The 23,033-nt window shown below is 35.6% G+C and overlaps 1 long non-coding RNA gene and 2 other non-coding genes across 3 annotated transcripts; 2 read left to right on the top strand and 1 right to left on the bottom strand.

The window, feature by feature from the left end:
• Window positions 1–1,814: 1,814 nt before the first annotated feature.
• LOC128042644 (small nucleolar RNA R71) lies at window positions 1,815–1,921 on the bottom strand. Its single transcript, XR_008198159.1, has one exon. It is a non-coding gene; the product is annotated as a small nucleolar RNA R71 (small nucleolar RNA).
• A 5,309-nt stretch (window positions 1,922–7,230) lies between these two features.
• LOC128042699 (small nucleolar RNA R71) lies at window positions 7,231–7,336 on the top strand. The gene has a single exon (XR_008198212.1). It is a non-coding gene; the product is annotated as a small nucleolar RNA R71 (small nucleolar RNA).
• Window positions 7,337–19,366: 12,030 nt separating this feature from the next.
• LOC105795023 (uncharacterized) lies at window positions 19,367–20,523 on the top strand. Its single transcript, XR_001134177.2, has 3 exons — window positions 19,367–20,122; window positions 20,231–20,283; window positions 20,378–20,523. It is a non-coding gene; the product is annotated as an uncharacterized LOC105795023 (long non-coding RNA).
• The last annotated feature ends 2,510 nt before the right edge of the window (window positions 20,524–23,033 follow it).

The raw sequence follows: 23,033 nt of genomic DNA, 5'->3' as shown, positions 1-23,033 counted from the left end.
CAATTTTAAAGCATCAAGACGGAATAATTTTTGTCAGCCTAAGACGGTCCAAATTATGTGTATTAATTCATAATATATTTAATTTTAATTTTAATGTCCAAATTATGTGTATTAATTCATAATATAATTAATTTTAATTTTAATCCAATCGAATTTGGGTTAAATGAATTATTATTAATTAATTATGAAAAGTGGCCCAGTTGAGTTGAACCGAGAAAACCGAACCAATTGAGCACTAAGCAGCCCAAAACCGTCCCACATGCTGACCCGATCAGCTTGTTTGGCTGATTATTTAACTTGCAAAGTGGCCATTGAAGACTCCTTCAAATTGCATTCCAACCCCTCCACTATTTATGCCTTTCTAGATTTGCCCCTACTTTAAAATAGCAAGTTTGAATTCTTCAAACTTGCCACATGTGTGGCTGGCCATGGGGGGACTCTATGGCTGCTGATTTTTGCTAATTTTAGCAGCCATCTCAACCTATAAATACCCCCTTAGCTGCTTACTTCAAACACATCTCAACCCTTCTCATCTCTTCACTTTTCTCTCATTTTTCTCTCTTCATTCCCTTCCATTTTTCTTCATTTCCTTCCCCTATTCCCTTGCGATTTCACCTCTTGAAAAAGAGCCAATCAACCACCATTTGGAGCAGCATTCAAGTGTTCATGGAAGCCTTGGTTTAACAAGATAAACATGAGTTAACAAATTACCGAGTTGCCGTGAATTTAATCTAACAATACTATGTCATCTTGATTAAAATCATCTTTTGAAATCGTGCATTGGAACTTTTATTTTATTTTTATTTATTTTACTTATTTAAAATCCTAGTTTTTAATCACCTCCTCAACTCAAAATATTTTTCTTCACCAAAATGTTTTTAAAATTGCAGTCATAAATAATTCTTTTCACAGTCCCTATGGGTACGATAAATTGACATTTACTTGTTACTTTATTACTTGTTGCGATTGTGTACACTTGCACATTTCCATCGTTCTAAGTTTTTGGCGTCGTTACCGGGGACTATTTTAAAAAGTCATTATTTGTGGTTACAATAACTCGACATTTACTTGTCACTTTATTACTTGTTGCGATTGTGTACACTTGCACATTTCCATCATTCTAAGTATTTGGCGTCGTTGCCGAGGACTATTTTAAAAAGTCATTGTTTGTGAATTTGTTAGTTTTGCATTTTGGTTTATTTTTCTGTTTAATTTTAACTTAATTAATTTTTATGTGATTATTTCAGGTGTTTATGAGTATTGATTGAATTATCGATTTACTCCCTATAGAACCTGAGATTGAAAGGACTTTTCAGCAGCGAAGAAGACAAACAAGTCAGAGAAGGACCAAAGAGATGAACCTTGAAAATTTGAATCGAGGAAACGGAGCAGACCCTACTCAAAATCCTATCCTTATTGCTAATGATAGGGATAGAGCTCTAAGACAGTATGCCATGACAGTGTTTCATGATCTTAATCTGGGTATTAGGAGACCCGAAATCGAGGCACAATAATTTGAGCTGAAGCTAGTCACATTCCAGATGCTTCAGACAGTGTGCTAGTTCAGTGGAATGCCTACCAAAGATCCTCATCTTCACTTAAGACTGTTTATGGAGGTAAGCGATTCTTTCAAGTTAGCCAGGGTACTTGAAGATGCATTACGATTGAAGCTATTCTCGTATTCACTAAGGGACAGAGCTCGAGCCTGGTTGAACTCATTTCCACCAAATTCAATTTCCCCATGGCAAGAGTTAGCAGAAAGATTCCTCATGAAGTATTTCCTCATGAAGTATTTCCCGCCTAGCAAGAATGCTATGTTGTGGAACGAGATCACTGCTTTCCAACAAATGGATGATGAATCCTTGTATGAGGCATGGGAAAGGTACAAAGAATTACTACGGAAGTGCCCTTATCATGGAATCCCACATTGCATCCAACTTGAGATGTTTTACAATGGACTCAATGCCCACACGAGGATGGTAGTGGACGCTTCTGCTAATGGTGCTATCCTTTCTAAGTCTTATAATGAGGCTTATGAAATCATTGAGAGGATTGCCAACAACAATTATCAATGGCCAACCAATTGAGCAGCGTTAGGAAAATAAGTCGCTAGAATACATGAAGTAGACGCTCATATCTCAGGTATCCTCAATATCCTCAATGCTTAAAAATTTTACCACTAATGGGTTTAATAGTTTTGCAGCACAGCCACCGAATCAATTTGGAAATGTAGCCTGTGTATATTGTGGGGAAGGACATTTGTTCGAAGAATGTCCATCGAACCAAGAATCTATGTATTACATGGGTAGCCAGAACAAAAATCGAGGAAGACAAGGAATGTAATCCAATTTCTATAACCCATCATGGCAAAACCACCTTAATATTTTCTGGAGTAACCAATAGGCTGGAACCAGTAACACTTACGCCCAACCTAGACTGACCCAGCTAGCTGGTTTCCCTCAACAAGATTAGAAACCAACCCAAGCTGAACCGTTCAATAGCTTAGAAAACCTATTAAAGGCATACATGGAAAAAAATGACGTCACTTTGAGGAATTTGGAGAAACAAATGAGCCAGCTTGGAACTGAACTCAAAAACCGACCACAAGGTGCTTTGCCTAGTGATACGGAGAATCTGAGAAATCCAACGAAGGAGCATTGTAAAGCGTTGGCATTAAGGAGCAGAAAGATATTAGAGCCCAACACCGTCGAAGTTGAAAAGGAGCCAGCTGATGCTTAAGGTTCAGAGGAAGTTTAACCGAGTGTTGAAATTCTAATTTTACCGAAACCTGAATCTGTAAAATTTGATAAGGTAACTTTTGAACTAGTTAATTATGATAAACTAACAACTTCGTTAGATGTAGAATTGCCACAAAAGACGAATCAATTAGTTCCAGTAAAGAAGCCTCCAGCACCCTACCCTCAAAGACTTCAGAAGCAGAAGTAGAAAATTCAATTCAAAAAGTTCCTAGACGTACTCAAGCAACTTCATATCAACATCTTGTTGGTTGAAGCACTTGAACAAATGCCGAACTATGTCAAATTCATGAAGGATAGCCTGTCTAAAAAATGAAGACTTGGAGAATTTGAGATGGTAGCCCTGACAAAGGAATGCAGTGCATAACTTCAAGACAAACTACCCGACAATTAAGTACTTACTTTCCAAGATGAAGTACATACATCAAGAGTGTTTATACGGACCGTTCAGCAATTAAGTACTTACTTGCCAAGATTATGCTCTTGGGGTTTTAACTCTTGTGAACACATGCTTCTGCAAAAACTTCATCACAACCTTAGCATCGTTTGTCGGATATGCCTCGGCATCAACCCATTTAGACACGTATTTTACTGCTACCAATATGTACTTATGACCAAAAGACGGAGGGAAAGGATCGAGAAAGTCAATACCCCAAACATCGAATAATTCTACCTCAATGATGTTTGTTCGAGGCATCTCATTCTGTTCATGAAATTTCCAACCCTTTGGCATCGATCACAACTCCTTACGTAAGCAATCGCTTCCTTAAATAGTGTTAGCTAAAAAAACCCGGCTTGTAATACTTTGGCCGGAGTACGTGTACCTCCGAAGTGTCCCCCACTCAAAGCTGAGTAGCAATGATATAGAATCTAATCTACTTCATCTTCTGCCATGCATCTCCTGATAATTCGATCTGCAGACTTTTTAAACAAGTATGACTCTTCCCAGAAATAGTACTTCATATCGTGAAGGAAATTTTTCTTTTGATGATACGTCTTATCAATCAGCATCAAACCACAAGCTAAATAGTTAGCAATATCATCAAACCAAGAGGTATTATATACATGATTTACCTTAAGTATATGTTTATCTGGAAATGTCTCCTGGATGGGTATAAGTGGAGAATCCCCTTCTTACGGCTCCAATCTAGACAAGTGGTCTACTACTTGGTTTTTTACTCCTTTCAATCTTGGATTTCTAGATCAAACTCTTGAAGTAGAAGTACCCATTGGATCAGTCTCGGCTTAGCGCCTTTCTTGGCAAGTAAGTACTTAATTACCGAGTGGTCTGAATAAAGAGTTACATTGGTACCTACAGGATAAGATCGAAACTTGTTAAAAGAAAACACAATAGCAAGTAACTCTTTCTTTGTTACCATATAATTCAGTTGCGCTCCTGTCAGAGTTTGACTTGCATAATAGATGGGATGAAAAAATTTGTTCCTTCGCTGGCCCATGACAGCTCCTATCGCAAAGTCACTTGTGTCACACATCAATTCAAATGACAAATCTCAGTCTGGTGTGACGATTATGGGTGCCGAAACTAACTGTCTCTTTAAATATTTGAAAGTTCTTAAGCACGCCTCATCAAATTTGAACATTGTGTCCTTCTCCAATAATTTGCATAAATGTTTAACAATTTTGGAGAAGTCTTTGATAAATCTTCGATAGAAATCGACGTGGCCCAAAAAGCTCCTAGCACCCTTTACAGATGTTAGAGGTGGGAGTTTCTCAATAACTTCTACCTTTGCTTTATCTACCTCGATTCCATGTCTCGTTATCTGATACCCTAGAACAATACCTCTCGTGTCATGAAATGACACTTTTCCCAGTTGAGTACGAGGTTTGTTTCTTCGCATTGCCTTAGTACCTTGGCTATATTGGCTAGAAAATCATCATATGTATTTCTGAATACTGAAAAATCTTCCATAAAGACTTCCAAGTATTTCTCAATCATATCACTAAAAATAGACATCATACAACTTTGAAATGTAGCAGGTGCATTACATAAAACAAATGGCATGCGTCTAAATGCAAATGTACCGTACGAGTAGGTGAATGTTGTCTTGTGTTGATCTTCCGATGCTACACTAATCTAATTATACCCTGAGTATCCATCGAGAAAATTGTAAGAGTCTCGCCTTGCAAGTCTATCCAGCATCTGGTCCAAAAATGGCAAGGGAAAGTGATCTTTCCTAGTTGCTTTGTTCAGCTTCTGGTAATCAATGCAAATTCTCCATCCCGTAACCATTCTAGTCGGTATCAGCTCGTTATTCTTGTTCTTAATGACCGCAATACCTCATTTCTTTGGTACGCACTAGATCAAACTTACCTACGAACTGTCTTAGATGGGGTAAACTATACCCCCATCTATCCACTTGATGATTTCTTTTTTTACCACGTCCTTCATGATGGGGCTCAGTCTTCATTGTCCATCAATCGTCCCTTTTTTACCATCTTCTAGGATGATCTTGTGCATTCATACAGACGAACTAATACTGCAAATGTTAGCTATGGTCCATCCGATAGCCTTCTTGAATTGTTTCAATACTAGGATGAGTTCCTCTTCTTGCTCAATGGTTAATTCCGCTGAAACAATCATAGGCAAAGTAGAAGCGTTACCTAAATAAACATATTTTAAATGTGAAGGAAGTACCTTGAGTTCTAATTTAGGTAGCTCCTCGATTGACGCTTTTGGTTGGGCATAATCCCTATTCTCTAACTCCAAATATTCAAAGCGGGATCGCAGATTAAATCCCCTTTGATTAGCTTCAAGCAAAGCTAAGTATTCATCCTCCTCTTAATCATTTGGAGGCTCCAATGTCAAAATTTGTTCCAATGGGTCTTCAACATAGTTGAGTTCCTTTTCCATGATTAATTCCTCTAAATCAAAAAACTGCAGAACAATCATCAATTGTGTTAGGAAATTGCATAAACTTAAAAGTATTAAATGTTACTTGATCATCCTGAACACGCATGGTAAGCTTACCCTTCTACACATTAATAAGGGTTATTCCGGTTGGTAGAAAAGACCTTCCTAGGATGATTGACACTTCTTTGTCTGCTTCAAAGTCTAGAACCACAAAGTCAGTAGGAAAAATAAATTTGTCTACACGTACTAATACGTCCTCGATTTTTCCTTCTGGATGTGCTAAGGATCGATCTGCTAATTAAAGTGTAACCGTAGTAGGTCTAACTTCACCTATCCTCAACTTCCTAAATATTGATATGGGTCTCAAGTTGATACTCGCACCCAAGTCACATAATGCCTTACTACAATATGTTGCTCCAATGTTGCAAGGTATAGTAAAACATCCAGGATCCTTCAACTTTGGGGGTAGTTTACCTTGAAGATATACAGTGCATTCCTTTGTTAGGGCTACCATATCAAATTCTCCAAGTCTTCATTTTTTAGACAAGATATCCTTAATGAATTTGACGTAGTTTGGTATTTGTTCAAGTGCTTCAACCAACGGAATGTTGATATGAAGTTGCTTGAGTACGTCTAAGAACTTCTTGAATTGAATTTCCTGCTTCTGATTCTGAAGTCTTTGAGGGTAGGGTGGTGGAGGCTTCTTTACTGGAACTGGTTGATTCTTCTTCTGTGGCAATTTTGCATCTAACGAAGTTGTTAGTTTATCAGAATTAGCTACTTTACAGATTCACGTTCAGGTTAAACTGGAATTTCAACACTCTGTTGAACTTCCTTTGAGCCTTGAGCATCAGTTGGCTCATTTTCAACTTCGATGGTATTGGGCTCTAATATCTTTCCGCTCCTTAATGTCAACGCTTTACAATGCTCATTCTCTAGATTTCTCAAATTCTCCGTATCACTAGGTAAATCACCTTGTGGTCGATTTCTGAGTTTAGTTGCAAGCTAGCCTATTTGATTCTCCAAATTCCTTAGAGTGGCGTCATTATGTATGCCTTCAACAGGTTCTTTAAGCTATTGAACAGTTCATCTTGGGTTGGATTCTGAACTTTTTAGAGGAAACCAAGTGGCTGGGACGGTCTAGGTTGGGCATATATGTGACTGGTTCCAGCCCCTTGGTTACTCTAGGAAAAATTCGGGTGGTTTCGCCACGATGGGTTAGAGAAAGTAGATTACAGTCCTTGCCTTTCTCGATTTTAGTTCTGGTTACCCATGTAATGCACGGATTAAGGGTTCGATTGACATTCTTCAAACAAATGTCCTTCCCCATTAGTGGTAAAATTTTTAAGCATTGAAGATATTAAGGATACCTGATATGCGAGTGAAGTAAGAGCGTCTACTTCATGTATTCCAGCTACTCGTCTTCTTGATGCTACTCGATTGGTTGACCATTGATAATTGTTGCTAGCAATCCTCTCAATGATTTCATAGGCCTCATTATAGGACTTAGAAAGGAGAGCAGCATTAGCAAAAGCGTCTACTACCATCCTCGTGTGGGCATTGAGACCATTATAAAACGTCTAAAGTTGGATGCAATGTGGGATTCTGTGATGAAGGCACTTCCGTAATAATTCTTTGTACCTTTCCCATGCCTCATACAAGGACTCATCATCCATTCGTTGGAAAGCAGTGATATTGTTCCTCAACTCAGCATTCTTGCTAGGCGGGAAATACTTCATCAGGAATCTTTCTACTAACTCTTGCCATGTGGAAATTGAATTTGGTGGCAATGAGTTCAACCAGGCTCGAGCTTTGTCCCTTAGCAAATATGGGAATAGCTTCAATCATAATGCATCTTTGGATACTCCGACTAACTTGAAAGAATCACTCACCTCCACAAACAGTCTTAAGTAAATATGAGGATCTTCGGTAGGCATTCCACTGAATTGGCCCACTGTCTTAAGGATCTTGAACATGACTGGCTTCAGCTCACATTGTTGTGCCTCGATTTCGGGTCTTTTAATACCCGGATTAAGATCATGAAACACTGGCACGGTATACTGTCTTAGAGCTCTATCTCTATCATCAGCAATAAGGATAGGATTTTGTGCAAGGTCTGCTCCGTTTCTTTGATTCAAAATTTCAAGGTTCATCTCATCGGTCCTTCTCTGACTTGTTTGTCTTCTTCACTGTCAAAAAGTTCTTTCAATCTGAGGGTCTACAAGGAGTAAATCAATAATTCGATCAATACTCATAAACACCTAAAATAATCATAAAAAAATAAAATAAGTTCAAATTGAACAGAAAAATAAACCAAAATGCAAAACTAACAAATTAAAAAATAATGACTTTTTAAAACAATCCCCGGCAACAGTGCCAAAAACTTGCGACGAGGGAAATATGCAAGTGTACACAATCGCAACAAGTAATAAAGTGACAAGTAAATGTCGAGTTACCGTACCCACAGGGACTGTGAAAAGAATTATTTATGAATGCAATTTTAAAAACACTTTGGGGAAGAAAAATATTTTGATTTGAGGAGGTGATTAAAAACTAGGATTTTAACTAAGTAAAATAAATAAAAATAAAATAAAATTTCCAATGCACGATTTCAAGAGATGATTTTAATCAAGATGACATAATTGTGTTAGATTAATTACATTTCTTAACTTAGAATTACTAAACTCATGTTTATGTTGTTACGAATAAATTCATGGCAACTCGGTAATTTGCTAACTTATGAACATAGTTACTTACCAAAATCCATTTATCTCTTGACTATATCCCTATGTCAATTCAACCAATTAAACAAATTTTAATAAGCAAATGTGTTAATGCACATACATACTTATGAAATTAAAATAATCTGTTGTACATATCTCTATGCCAATTCAAACAATTAATTCGATCTCATAAGCACATAAAAGGTTACGTGAGGTAACAATGTATTTCTACCTTGAAATAGTTTAATCAGAATAATCTTGCGAGTTATGCAAGGCTAATATATCGTTAGATACCGTTGCTAATTTAACCCTTGGCTACCTTAGATGATTAAACATGCACTGATTAAGTATCGTATCAATTAATTACAATCTCAATTCGTTTAAATAATTAATTCATTAGTTACCTTACAATTGTAATGCAAGAATAACTTAGTCATGGTTTTACTTAATCAAATATCTTACTGAGGCCTATAACAACACAAACACAATTTTAATAAATTAAGTAGACGAATGCAATGAACCTAACACAAATTAAATTTAAGCCATATTAATTAAATTAAACATACCAACATCACAAATATTCATAGACATGTTCATCATAACAACAAAATTAAAAGGATATGGAACAAGAACCAAATCCAGTGATCCTCCGAGGCTTGACTAGTTTGCTCTGCTCCTCCTTCTCTACTTGTTCTTGTTGAATCGAGGCCTCTACGAACACTTGAATGCTGCTCCAAATGGTGGTTGATTGAATCTTTTTCAAGAGGTGAAATCGACAAGGGAATAGGGGAATGAAATGAAAAAAAAATTGAAGGGAATGAAGAGAGAAAAATGAGAGAGAAGTGAAGAGATGAGAAGGGTTGAGATGTGTTTGAAGTGAGTAGCCAAGGGGGGTATTTATAGATTGATATGGCTGCTAAAAGTAGCAAAAATCAGCAGCCATAGAGTCCCCCCATGGCCGGCCACAAATGTGGCAAGTTTGAAGGATTAAAACTTGTTATTTTAAGGTAGGGGCAAATCTAGAAAGGCATAAATAGTGGAGGGGGTTTGAATGCAATTTGAAGGAGTCTTCAAGGGCCATTTTGCAAGTTAAATAATCAGCCAAACAAGCTGATCGGGTCAGCATGTGAGATGGTTTTGGGTTGCCCAGTGCCCAGTTGGTTTGGTTTTCTCGGTTCAGCTCAACTGGGTCACTTTTCATAATTAATTAATAATAATTCATTTAGCCCAAATTAGATTGGATTAAAATTAAAATTAATTATATTATGAACTAATACACATAATTTGGACCGTCTTAGGCTGAAAAAATTATTTATTCTTGATGCTTCAAAATTGTTTCTCGGTTCTGTACTTCTAGCAGTGTCTGCCAAGCTGTTTTTCGCCCTTTGTACAATTCTGTCGAAAATATTTAAAATGAGTCAAAATTTGATATAAAATTAATTAAAATTAAACATGTTCATAATTTCAGTGTAAAATAATTATTTTATAATAATTATTTATTTTTTGACAAGTATTTTACCGAAACTGCATGAATTTGAGTTAAAAAGGGCATGAAAAAGTATGTATATTTTCGTGTTTCCAAACACACGGGCATGTAGCTTAGCCATGTGACCCAAGTTAGTAAGCTACCTAAATTGGACACGGGCTGGGACACCGCCGTATGCCCCTATTACGAATGTCCACACGGCCTGGCCACACGGGCGTGTATCCCTTTCACCTAGGAAAATTTTTGAAATTTTGCAAAAAATTCTAAGTTCCCGGTTTAGTCTTGACTTGTTTCTAGTGCATAAATTGGGCTTCGAGGGCTCATATTAGGGATATTATGATTGAATATGTTTGATTTCGTATATGAACAGTAAATGTTATGAATTAACTGTATTTGATCTGTAAACTCTGGTAATACTCCATAACCCTGTTCCGGCGACGGATATGGGTAGGGGTGTGCAAAATTCGGGTAAAACCGAAAAAATTTGGTTAAACGATCGAATTCGGTTAATCGGTCGGTTAACCGATTTTTTTCGGTCGGGGGTCTGTTAATTATTTGTTGAATTTTCGGTTAACGGTTAATTCGGTTCGAAACCTATTCGGTTAATCAATTTTTTGATTAACAAAAAATTAATAAATAAAATTATAATATATAAATAGGCCCACTATTCACCTAAACCCAATCTAAACCCAAGTATTCAACCCAATCCAATTACCCAACCCAACCCAATCATAAAATTAAATTACAAATAATTTAATAAATAAAAATAAAATTTTAAAACTAAGACTAAAACTAAAGTCTAAAAGTCTAAAAATAATTTAATTATGTAGTGATTCAATTTGGTTAATTTGGTTAATTCGGGTAATTTGGTTAATTCGGGTAATTCGGGTAATTCGGGTAATTCGGTTAATTCGGTTAATTCGGTTAATTTTTAACCAAAAATAAAAAACATATAATTTTTGGTTAATTCGGTTAACCGACCGAATTAATTGAAAAAATTTTGGTTCGGTTAATTTTTTTGAAAAAAATTTTGGTTCGGTTAACGGTTAAAGATTTTGAAAGGTCGGTTAATTCGGTTAATGTTATTTCGGGTCGGTTAACCGAATGAACACCCCTAGATATGGGTTAGGGGGTGTTACACAAGAGATAAATAGATTTTGGTAAGTAAGTATGTTCATAAGTTAGCAAATTACCGAGTTGTTGTGAATTTATTCGTAACAACATAAACATGAGTTTAGTAATTCTAAGTTAAGAAATGTAATTAATTTAACACAACTATGTCATCTTGATTAAAATCATCTTTTGAAATCGTGCATTGGAGCATTTATTTTATTTTTATTTATTTGCTTAGTTAAAATCCTAGTTTTTAATCACCTCCTCAAATCAAAATACTTTTCTTCACCAAAGTGTTTTTAAAATTACAGTCATAAATAATTATTTTCACAGTCCCTGTGAGTACGATAACTCGACATTTACTTGCCACTTTATTACTTGTTGCGATTGTGTACACTTGCACATTTCCATGGTTCCAGTTATGGGAGGCAACCCACATTTATTTTCATTTAGTAATTTATTTTATTTAATTTAATTTTGAATTCTAGTTTAGTTTGAAAATTAAATAAAATATTATTTTAATCCATTTGATTGTGATATTTCTAGAAGCATGGACGATGACTATCATTTCTTTGGACGTCGAAATTAAATTGTGGTAGGGGCACATTCAAATTTGAGGTGTAAATCTTTTTCAATCAAATCCATGGCTAAACTAACCAAACAGACCAAGCCCAAAAGAAGGGAGGAAGACGCGGTCCAAATGGCCAAGGAAAGAAACGGGCCAACTGGCGTGAAGCAACCTAAAAGAAGAAAAAGAGAAAGTGGGCCAAATGACCAAGAAAGAAAAAGAAGGAAAAAAGGAGAAAAAGAAGAAAAAGGAAAGAAGGGCTTGAAGGCCAATAAAGAAAAAGAGAGAAAAAAAAGAATAATTTTTTTTCAAACCCCCACCTTCCCTTTTATTTTTCTTTCCCCTTTTTCGACTTCACTCATCTTCTTCACCAAAACCCTAACACCTCAAGCTGTCGTCGTTCGTCCCTTCACCGCCGTCGATCTGTTCACCGCTGACGACCTCTTTGCCACCACGCCGCTCTTAGCACCCACCACCGTCGAAAAAAAAGAAAAAAAACCACCCAAAAACACCATCTTTCACCATCTACGCACCACCACCATTCTTCACCTCCCCTCCGTCGGACGCCTCCATTTGAAAGCCACCATCGCCGCCGTTCACAGCCCCACCATTAGACCTACGCAAAACAACACCCCTCCCTTAAAACACCCTAAAAAATTCATCTTTGTTCACCCTAACCCAACCACCACCTTAAAAACCCCAAAACCTTACCTTTTACCCCATAGGCATCGCTAGCATCATCCAAATTTTTGACAAAATTAAAACCACCAACCGTCACCAATCTCTACCGACCGCCCCTGATCTCCACTATGGGACACCACTAAATGGTCGTCTCTGATTATTTTTTAGCCAAAAAAATCCCATGGTTCGTACTGGATGCCAATCAGTTAACATTTTACTAGTTTTGTTAAATCGAGGCTGAAGCTAATTTTCAGCGCCACCGGTCATCGATCTTGATGACGAAGTTTTAGAACCACCGCCACTGATAAAAGTTGCTGGAACGAGTTAACGTCGACAAAGAAGCCTAACACCAGACGATAGAAAGTTCACACGTTCGTCCCGACGAGTCTAGCAACACAAGGTATAATGTTCCAAACCTGCAAACTGATTTACTATTATTAACGTTTCCTACAGGTCATTTAGACGGAGCTAGAATGACGAACTCAGGTGAACAACCTACTCCTCAACGAACAAGGTCGGCCACTGCTCATGCTCGATGTACACGACTACGCCAGCCCAATGAAGGGTCAGAGTCAACCCCGAATAGCAGTACTGAAGTTGCTAATATACTGAGCCCACCACAAATCCCAGTCGAAAATGAGTACGAGCCTCCTCGTAATAATAGGCGTGGTTAGTGAGACCGAACTTATACAATGCTGCCAGAATAGAGACTTCGAGGATTTCTAAATTTTACAACATCAGAACACCCAACAAGATATGAGAAAATTCAACATCGGCCAATTCCAGTCTGTAAATATATATTTCTCTTTACTTTTGACGCACTTAACATGTATGATTCGATATTTAATTATTTTGCTACTATTGGTTGGACATCATATGCGAATATTTATTGTGCTGCGTACTATGGACTTGTGTTCGAATTTTATGCGACATTTAAATTTAATATGTTTGAAGTGTAAACTGTTGAAACCCCGGATGTAATTAAACTTAGATTGCTTGGTAATTCATTTTCTATGTCTATTTTTTATTTTAACATGGCCATTGGTTTCGTTGACCCTGACGATGTCCAATCTGACTCATACCATAGTGCTCTTTTTGAGATACCTAGTAATTTTGATGCCAATTCCGCTTACTTGGTGTTAACAAACTCAGTATCCTGGACTTACATTTCTAAGACCTCTAAAGCTTTGTTAGTGCATGAACCAGCCCTAAGGTGCACTCATAGGTTTCTCGCTTTTAATTATTCAGGCCGCAATGATTCTAGGTCTGTCTTAACTAGAACAGAGTTATTTTTCTTATGGTGCATGCATTACAGTTTTAGGGTCAATTTGGGATATTGGTTTGCACGTAATTTTTATGCTGTAGTTCGGACTCATCGACCTCTCATACTCGGCCCTTACATCACACACCTAGCTAAAAATATGTTTCCATCTAAAGCTGATTTTTCATCATTAATGTATGCTTATAATATGGATTCCTTGGATTAATATTGTTTGGATTCTATGGGCTTGCTTGCCGGCACCCCTACTTCATTTTATTTTGTTCCCTCAGCTACACGAACTGCTTGAAGCAATAAAGTCTTTCGATGAAGATGCAATCCGACTACTAGAGAACAAGAGGAGCAACCACCTTCCACTGTGGAACGACTTCATCGCATCGAGGCTCACTTAGAAACAATGGAAACCAACATCTCAAGCATCCTCACCATCTTGCAAAGCGGTCACTTCTACCGCCCTCCAGCCCATTAAATATAAACAGGGAGTACAGTTTTCTCCACTCTTATTATTCTTTTTGCATGTGTTTTGCTAAGAATAATTTCTTAATTTGTTTCGAAAATAAACCTCTAATTCTTATGTTTAGTTTACTTAAATAAGTGGGTGAATCATGAAAAACTATTTCTTGTTTGATCAATGAATATTTTGTAGAATTGAAAATGTTATGCCTTAATCAATATTTCATGAAAATTGTTGGCTCTTTTGAACTTGCTTAATGAAAGTACTTGTTTAAATAAATAAATAAATTTGCTAATAGCTTGGTTAAGAGTGAAGATTTGGAAATGTGACCAAGTTGAGTAAACGGGATGAGGTGCTTGGATTGTCATCTCATTTTGCGTCAAAAGGTTTGGTGACGAGTTGAAGCTTGTAACACTCCGCTAACCGAGCTGCCTTGAGAAAGGAGAAATAAATTGATTAGTAGCAGGTGAAATTGAGTAACCGGGATGAGGTGCTTAGATTGTCATCTCGTTTTGCATCAAAATGTTTGATTATGTCTCAAACTCGTTAAAAATAAATAATTAAATAAAGAGAACGTGTCAGGTTGAGTAACCGGGGTGAAGTGCTTGGGTTGTAATCTCACTTCGCATCAAAATACTTAACTACGTTTAAAAATAAAAATAATAAAAATATTGATAAATTTATATGTTGGGTATGATGGTCCCGCATGTTTGATTAAGCCTAAATTTAGTGAAATAGTTGAATTTGACATACTGTTCGAGATTTTATAAAATGTTTATTGATTGAGTTTAACAATTGTTTATTTTTTATTCACCTAATTGTTTGAAGTATGCTTGACTAGGAAAGGGGGTTTTTGATTTTGAAAAGGATTGACGAGTTATTTCTAGTGGATATCATGCTTGAGGACAAGGATCAGCTAAGTAGGGGGAATTTGATAGCAAGATAAACTCGTATTTTTAATATATTTATTTTTGGCTAATTATCGAATAAAATGCTATTAAATTTGAGTTTCTTTTATCAGGAATGAAGTTGGTGTGCTGAATTCAAACTCTTACCAAGATGGACTAAATTGGAACAAAAAGCAAAAATGAGGGGTTGATTGAAAGATTGAAGATGGCTGGATAAAGATTGAAAGATTTTTATATTGTTAACACTTTGTAATTAATTTGAATTTAATCTCTAGTTTAAATTTTATTTTTAAATTTTTTATTTATTTAGTGATAATATTTAGGAAAGTTCTAGCTAAATTTTAGCACTAGAAGGGTGTATAAACACCTAGTGGCTACAGCCAATTAAAAACACACTTGGCTTTTGGAATTAATCAAATTCCTTCATTCTGCCATTTTCAATTCTTTTTCTTTTGTTTTCAACTTTTTGGTTTAATTACCTTCCAAGGCCCTTCCCCTTTCCATCTTCCACAATTCCATTTAAACCATTTATTTTCAAACATGATTCTTTTCATTATTAACTAAACTTTTTTTGACCTTAGCCCGGTTATTGCTCCGACAAAGTAATTGTGAGATATGAACCCACATCAAATACTTTGCAATTCGGTATTCGCTATCTCTCAAGTATATGAGATAGTACAAATTCGTCCCTTAAAGTTTATTCGAATTCAATTCAAAAAGCACACGTTGGGTTGGAATCGTTTGGTGTATAGTTGGGAAGTTGAGTCGGCCGTGCTATATTCAAAATCTAGCGAACAAATTGGCGTGTTCAATTGGAAAAATGTTAGTTGGATTCCGTCAAGGAAGATAGTGATTGGATTTAAACGACCCACACGATTGAGACTGTTAATTCGAGTTAGGCTTTTCAGATCACAAGGCTGTCGAAGTCGTAAATTACGGGTATGTGCCACGTGGTTGAAAATCTGACAAGGGCCGATTTGCAAGTGATATCGGGATCGACTACGAGAGGAAGAGTTGGCGGTTTGAGGGATCATCGATTGTTATAACCAGATTATTGCTTGGAAGGGAAAATCTATTTCAAGGATCGATTCAAGATTGGAGTACATCGAGGCTAAGGCTAAGCTTAAAAATATTTTATTTACTAATTTACTTTATTTGCTGAAATTTATTTTTGCAATTTTGATTCTGTTTTTATTTTATTTTATTACACTTCGTATTTTCTTATTTTATTATCTTTGTCAATTTAAACTCCCCATTTTTTTCAACATTGCTACGCATAGGTCGTGGACACGACTGTGACCGCGACAGCGATTTTGGTCACGAAAAAAGGCGAAATTAGATAGCCAGTCCCTGTGGATTCGACCCTACTGCTCTATACTACTATTACTGTTATTTTATCATAGGAATTTATATTTGGTGGTTTCGACACCCATCAAATTTCCACCCAAAATAAATTATAACTATTGAGTTGTAATTATAAAAAATATTAATTTCTAACTGGTAAAGATTTTTATGTCAATTTTAGTAGTATAAATTATTATTACATAATTTAAAAATATTTCTTTTTGAAAGTCATTAAAATTAAGCGTGAACGTTCGATCAAATCGAGTAAAAAAATTTAAGTTAATTGAATTGACAAGTCCCATCTTGTCATCTTAACTCGATTTGAATTTTTTTCGAATCGAGTGAAATTGTTCAAGTTAAATTAAAAAGTAAAACATGTCAAATTAAAATCTTATTAAAATATAACAAATTCTATGTTAGAGTACATAAATTTGAAACCATATATATTTGAAAAATTTTCAAAGCAAAATAAGACTAAAAAATATTTTAATATGATACACTTGAATCGTTAATTAATTTATTTAGGGCTCTAAAATTATTATTTTATAAAAAATTAGTTTTTAACTTTCTTTACATATTCTTTATATTTTTTAAATTTTTATACTTTTTTTTAATTCAACTTTTGGAATTTTTATAAATATTTTGAATTTTAAAATTTATTTTGAATTATTTTGTTGAGAGAGAGACCGGTTTGTTCATTTTCAAAACTAAAAGGGATCAAAGAGTATTTAACGATTTGTTATTCGAATTATTCAAATTGTAAAATTCAACTCGACTCGAACTCAAAACTCGATTTATTTATTCAAATTGACTTGAAAAAAATGAAATAACTTAATTCGATTAACTCAAAATTGAAACTCTTTTTTCAAATCGAATTTTGCAAACTCCTAATTCAGTATAATTTCCTTAATTCTCTAAACATATTAAGTGGAGTAAATCTATTATCTAAACATATAATTAGATACAAATTCAATTATTGAAAAATTTTCGAATATTAAAATGAATGTGGATATATCATTTACTCAAAAAGAAAACAAAATAAATTGGATTAAAAGCTCCACCTATAAGTTATTGCTATTATTAGTTATTAATATAAAGGAGGTTGTAACCGCCACCTAAGATCAGTATCGGATGTAAAAGCTAATTAAGGCATTAACAGCCTAAAATCATCCCAGACCTTTCTTTAATGGCCTATCAACTCCCCTGTGAGCAGGGCAGGATGATTTTTGTACCTAATAAACTAAACAAATTGACTCCATGTTTCGATGAATTCATGTGCAAGGTGGTTCCACCCACCACCTTTAATGTGGCAGTGTCCCTTTTGATGTTACTCGGGAAAAAATTGAATAAGACATCCAACCTTGTGAGAAACCGAACACCTGCACCGCCGTACCTCGAACATCCCCTAAGAAAAGGATAATAAGACTGGGGAAAATCAGACAATTGTTGCTGACTAGGTAAACCCCAACCCTGTTCTCGATTCTAAGATTCTGTGACCGTACGAGCTACGCTACACCTTTAAAAGAAAGAGCAGTAAATTATGTCCGCATACCATTTCCGTGCGCTGGCTTGTTTAGGGATCACATGTCTGCGCTGATAGAGTTAACTATGACATCAAAGAACTTCATGTCGAACTAATTAACTTCAGTTAGCCACCCTCCAGGGTGGAGATGGTCCAAGGTTCTTTGGTGCCCACGCCGCTTTCAATGCTAGCTGCCAGTGCCTGTCAAAAGCCTCAAAAATGAAGGATTGGATAAAATAGACTTGAAAAAAAAGGGAATTAGGTAAATTTTAAGGCATTTTTTATATGGGCCAAACTTTGGGTCAGAGTTTTTGACTCAAGCCCAGCTCGAATATATTATGTTATAAAAATATTTTATTAATTATATATATTTATATTAAATCACTAATTTAATAACAATTAAACCTATTATCCAAAACTAGGGGTGAGCGTTCGATCAAATTGAGTAAAAAAATTTTAAGTGAATCGAGTTCACGAGTCCTTATTTTATCATCCTAACTTGATTTGAAATTTTTTCGAATCAAGTCAAGTGAAATTAAATTTAAATCGAGTCGAATCCAGTGAAATTATTCGAGTTAAATTAAAAAAATTAAACATGTCAAATAAAAATATTGTTATAGTATAACTAATTTCATATTAGAGTACATAAATTTGAAATAATATATATTTGAAAAATTTTCAAAGAAAAAAAAGAAAAGAAAAAGATACTTGAGTATGATAAATTTGAATCATTAATTAAGTCCCAAAATTATTATCTCAGAAAATTTTAAATTTTTTAAAATATAAATTTTGAAATTTTTATAAATATTTTGAATTTTAAAATTATTTTGAATTTTTGAAAATTATTTTAAATTATTTTATAATTTTGTTGTGAAAGACAATTTGCTTATTTTTAAAGTTGACATAGACCAAAATAATATTTACACCAATTTGTTATTCAAATTATTCAAGTTATTTAAATTGTGATATTCAACTTGACTTGAATTTGAAACTCAAAAAGTGTTATCCGAGTTGACTTGAATAACTCAAAATTCGATTTTTTTATTTTTCGAATTAAATTGACTTTTGCTCACCCTTACCCAAAACCTAAAAAACAGCTTACCCAACTAAAATATAAAATTTTAAAATATATATTTAATACAATAAAATATTTATTATATATCTTTGTGTTTTTAATATAACAAAAAATACTATATTTATGATAGTGTTTTTTAATATAAATACTTTTAATATGTTAGAAAACTTTTATTTTAACGTTTTAGTGCATTTAGTGTATTATATTTAAAAAACATTTGTAAATAAAAACTAATCTAAAAATCAAATACAGTAGATTAGATCTAGCCCAAATATACTTTTCTTAAATTGGATAGTCCCATGAACACATTTATGCAATGCAGAACAATAAACAATAATTAACATAATTTTTAATTTTTTTTAAATAACACAACTAGAGTATATTAATTAATAAATAAATAACAATCTAACAACCGTAATAAATGGAAAACTAAAACCCCTTGAACAGTCAAACCCCATTTCCTAAAAATAATAACTATACCTTAGCCTAATTAATGAACTCTGCAAATTCCATTCCCAAGTATTTCCTTTCCCAAAACCAGATTCTTATGGCTCATAGGGTGAGTTTGGATGGGCGGTGCGTTTATCTGCGGTTAGTGTAAAAATAGCGGTGGCGGTGAGATTAGTAACTGTAGTGATACTGTAGAGTGAGATAAAAAGTAAACTAAACGCACCGCACCGCACTCAATCGCCCATCCAAACCCAGCCTTAGAATCAAAAGCATTCAACAGTGGCCTGAAATCACCACTATCTATTTTCTCCTCCTGACTCTTATTTTCCTTCACTATTGTTTTCCCTGATCGGTGAGCAGCCCAACAATACCTTGAACCTGATTTTCATTTTACAGTACTAGAGATGCTCCCCCAACCGTTCCTCGTAGATCTTTCTCCACTGCCTCTTCTGTAAAATTCGGGACCCCGTCAAGAAGATAAGTATTCATTTCCCCCCTTAATCCTTCAACGGCCAAAAGATGAGCCACTTGGTTCCCCTACCTCTGAATATACGAGAATCCACAGTTTTTAAATCTCTTTCTCAAAGAGTATGTAAGCACTGATGCATGAATCATCGTTCTTGTTTGCTTGTTGTTTCTTTATCACCATAAGTGAATCGCCTTCGATCACCACATCTTGAAACCCCGAATCAATGCCCAATTGGATTACTTGGAGACATGCAATAGCTTCCGCAGCAAACCTTGGTTGAATGTGATTATTAATAATTGTTGTTGACCCCAGAACAACCCCTTTTGATTTCAGGGAATGAGCTTGAAAAGCCCCATCAAAACTTACCTTTATGAAAGCGTTCTCTGAAGGCCTCCATCTTACAATCTCAACTCTCGTAACATGTAACAGTTTGTTTAAGGCATCTAATTTTTTTAATTGAGCTTTAATCATTTCTACTATTGCTTGAGCCTAATTTTTAATCCCGTCCTGCATATATTTATTTCTTTCAGTCCATAACACCCAAAAGGTACACCCCACCATCCTGCAAATCTGGCTAGATGAGGTAGAAATTAAATTATCAAGTCAATCCTGAAAGATAAGAATAGTGAACTCCATATGCCAGTAAATGTTTAATTTGTTTCACACTTCTACTGTAGTGATATAATCACGAAACGAGTGCTCAAGAGTTTTCGGGCCATTCAGACACCTTGGGCAGACCAGAGACCCCACTAATCTTCTATTGTAGAGGTTGTAGAAATTAGCAATATAATTTCGAAAAATCCTTCAGACTGTAATTTTTATATTCTCTGGCAGGTTAAGTTTCCACAATTTCTTGAAAAAATTTGTATAATTTATTTAATTCTAGTAAGGCCTATATAAAAATGAATTTTGTATAAGAATGTTGTACCCACTACGAACCGAGAATGCCCCAAACACCTCACCTCACCAACCAATTGAATCCTTTTGAAGTGTTTGTGCTAAAGGAATACACAGAATTTTCCTTGCTTCCTCAGCACTAAACATACTAGTAATCAACTGAAAATTCCACTGCCCAATTTGCTGATAAATTAAATTAGAGACATTTACTATATTTTGGCCAGTAGATCTTCTCTGAATTTTGTGCCCCTTCAATCCAAGAACCCATGCCTTTGTCCAAACATTAATTCTGGAACTAGTACCCACACACCAACATAAACCCTATTGGAGTAATCCCTTTGTAGACCATATACTCTTCTAAGTATAAGATATGTAAGCTCCCAAGTTTGAATTCATGAAATCCGACTCTGGGTAATACTTTCCTTTTAGCGGTCTTGCTTGTAACACCCCAAACCTGGCCTAGAAGTTAGGCTCGGATCTGGCGTATCACATTGAAGTGTTTTTTGCTAACTATGTTTTCATTAAAAACCCTTCTTGAAATTTCAAACTTCTTGCCATTTAAAACTTGTATAAAACCTCAGTTTGCGTTTGTTTATTTTCAATCGAGGTTTATTAAAAAGTTATTACCTTCAAAACCTTATTGTTAAAGAAAGCTTAATTTAAAGCAAATGATCTACGAGAATGTGATATTTAAAAATTGAGGTACGGAAATGTAATGTTAGAAAATAGTTATTGTTTTGGAAAACTGTGTTCTACTTCTAACAGATATAAATCACAATCACATCAAATCCCAAGTTTAAAATTTAGAAATTATAGAGGCCTTATTACAACCCAAATCAAAATCAAATTGCTTAAGTAAATGAGCAAAGCAGAATAAAACATGTGCAGTTGTGTGGCCCTCTCCGAGTCCCTTACAACTCTGAACCGTCTAACGCTGTGGATTACCTGAAAGGTTAAAAACAGGGTGAGTTTACGAAAACTCAGTGTGTAATCCCCTTATTAAAGAAACAGATTCAGTAAATGCAATGCATAAATACCAATACCAACCCTGCACTCCATCTCCTATCCAACCTTATACTCCTGTGGGGATTAAATCGACCCACCCCTCCCTACACTCCTTAAGTAGCACCGGTTGCAGCACTAACCAATATTGTAGCAGAGCTGCCAATCACATAATCGGCTTAAAGCCATCGGTGGGTCCACAATCGTCTCATGCGACCCGTGCGACCCTCATATATCAATCACTTCCTCCAATACAAGATCCCAGCCCCATGCAGTATGTCGTGTATGCAGTATGTCATACTCAGTAATAGTCATATAAATATCATAAAGCAAAATTGTCAAACATAGCATAAGGCCATAACAGTCATTTCATCTCCTAGGGGAATAACGATCATTTTACCCTTCGGGATATTTCGATAATTTTACTCATTTAGAGTATTTCGATAATTTTACCCATCAAGGGTATTTCAATAATTTTACCCATCGAGGGTATTTCGATCATTTTACCCTAAAGGGGTTTCGGTGCAAATATCGACCTCTCGAAAGGTCTGCAGTCACCTCGAGCAACTAAGGTAACCTAAATGGTCATAATGGTGTAAATGGGCCCAAGGCCCCTATTCGGCCCAAGTAGGCCTACATGCTCGTGTGACCCATTTAGCCCAATTTTAGTCACGGTTATGCGAACTACATAGCTAAGTCCAGTATTTGCCACTTAACGTGGATTTTATCCGTGTGGGTCCCACGAGCCCTTTGGGCCCACACGACTCATTTTAGCCTAACGTGGCCCATAATGGCCCAAGAGCACGAGAACGCTCGTGGTGGTCTCTACAGTCTAACCCATGTTTCGTGAGCTCAGTTCACCACACGAGCGTTCACACGCCCATATGGCCTCAATCACCGTATTCCCAACTTTTCGACTTTTAATGTGTTATAATCAGATCAGGGTGTGTACACACCTATTTGCGAAGACTTGCCAAAATCTCTTGAGCACCAACCTACATTCATTCCAACCTTCAGTTAGTTAACTGATGAATCAAGTTAACAACTTCTTAACTTTTAGCCCAAAAATACACCACCTTACCTTGATTGAATGAGGGTGGCTTAATCCTCTAAGATCGTTAACCCAAAATTAATCACATGCCTTGTCGAGAATCTAAATTATAAACAAATCTTGTTAGCTAGGGTCGATTGAAAATGTGGCTTAAATCCACGAATACTATCTTCTCAACCAAAAGAATATTCGGCTTTTAGAAAAGTTTAAAGAAACTAGATTTGAATGGAAAGAGGGAATACAACCACTTACCGCATTGTCAAAAATACTTGCGAAATCGAAACAGAGAGGGGACAGTGTTGAGTTTCAGCTAGAGTAAGAACCACCCGAAGAAAAGAAGAATCTGAGTCGAAAAGGGATGAGAGATTTTTCGGTCACAAGCC

The sequence above is a fragment of the Gossypium raimondii genome, chromosome 7 (genome assembly GCF_025698545.1).
Source record: "Gossypium raimondii isolate GPD5lz chromosome 7, ASM2569854v1, whole genome shotgun sequence".
Classification (NCBI taxonomy): domain Eukaryota; kingdom Viridiplantae; phylum Streptophyta; class Magnoliopsida; order Malvales; family Malvaceae; genus Gossypium; species Gossypium raimondii.
This window is presented reverse-complemented; position numbering and strand designations above follow the sequence as displayed.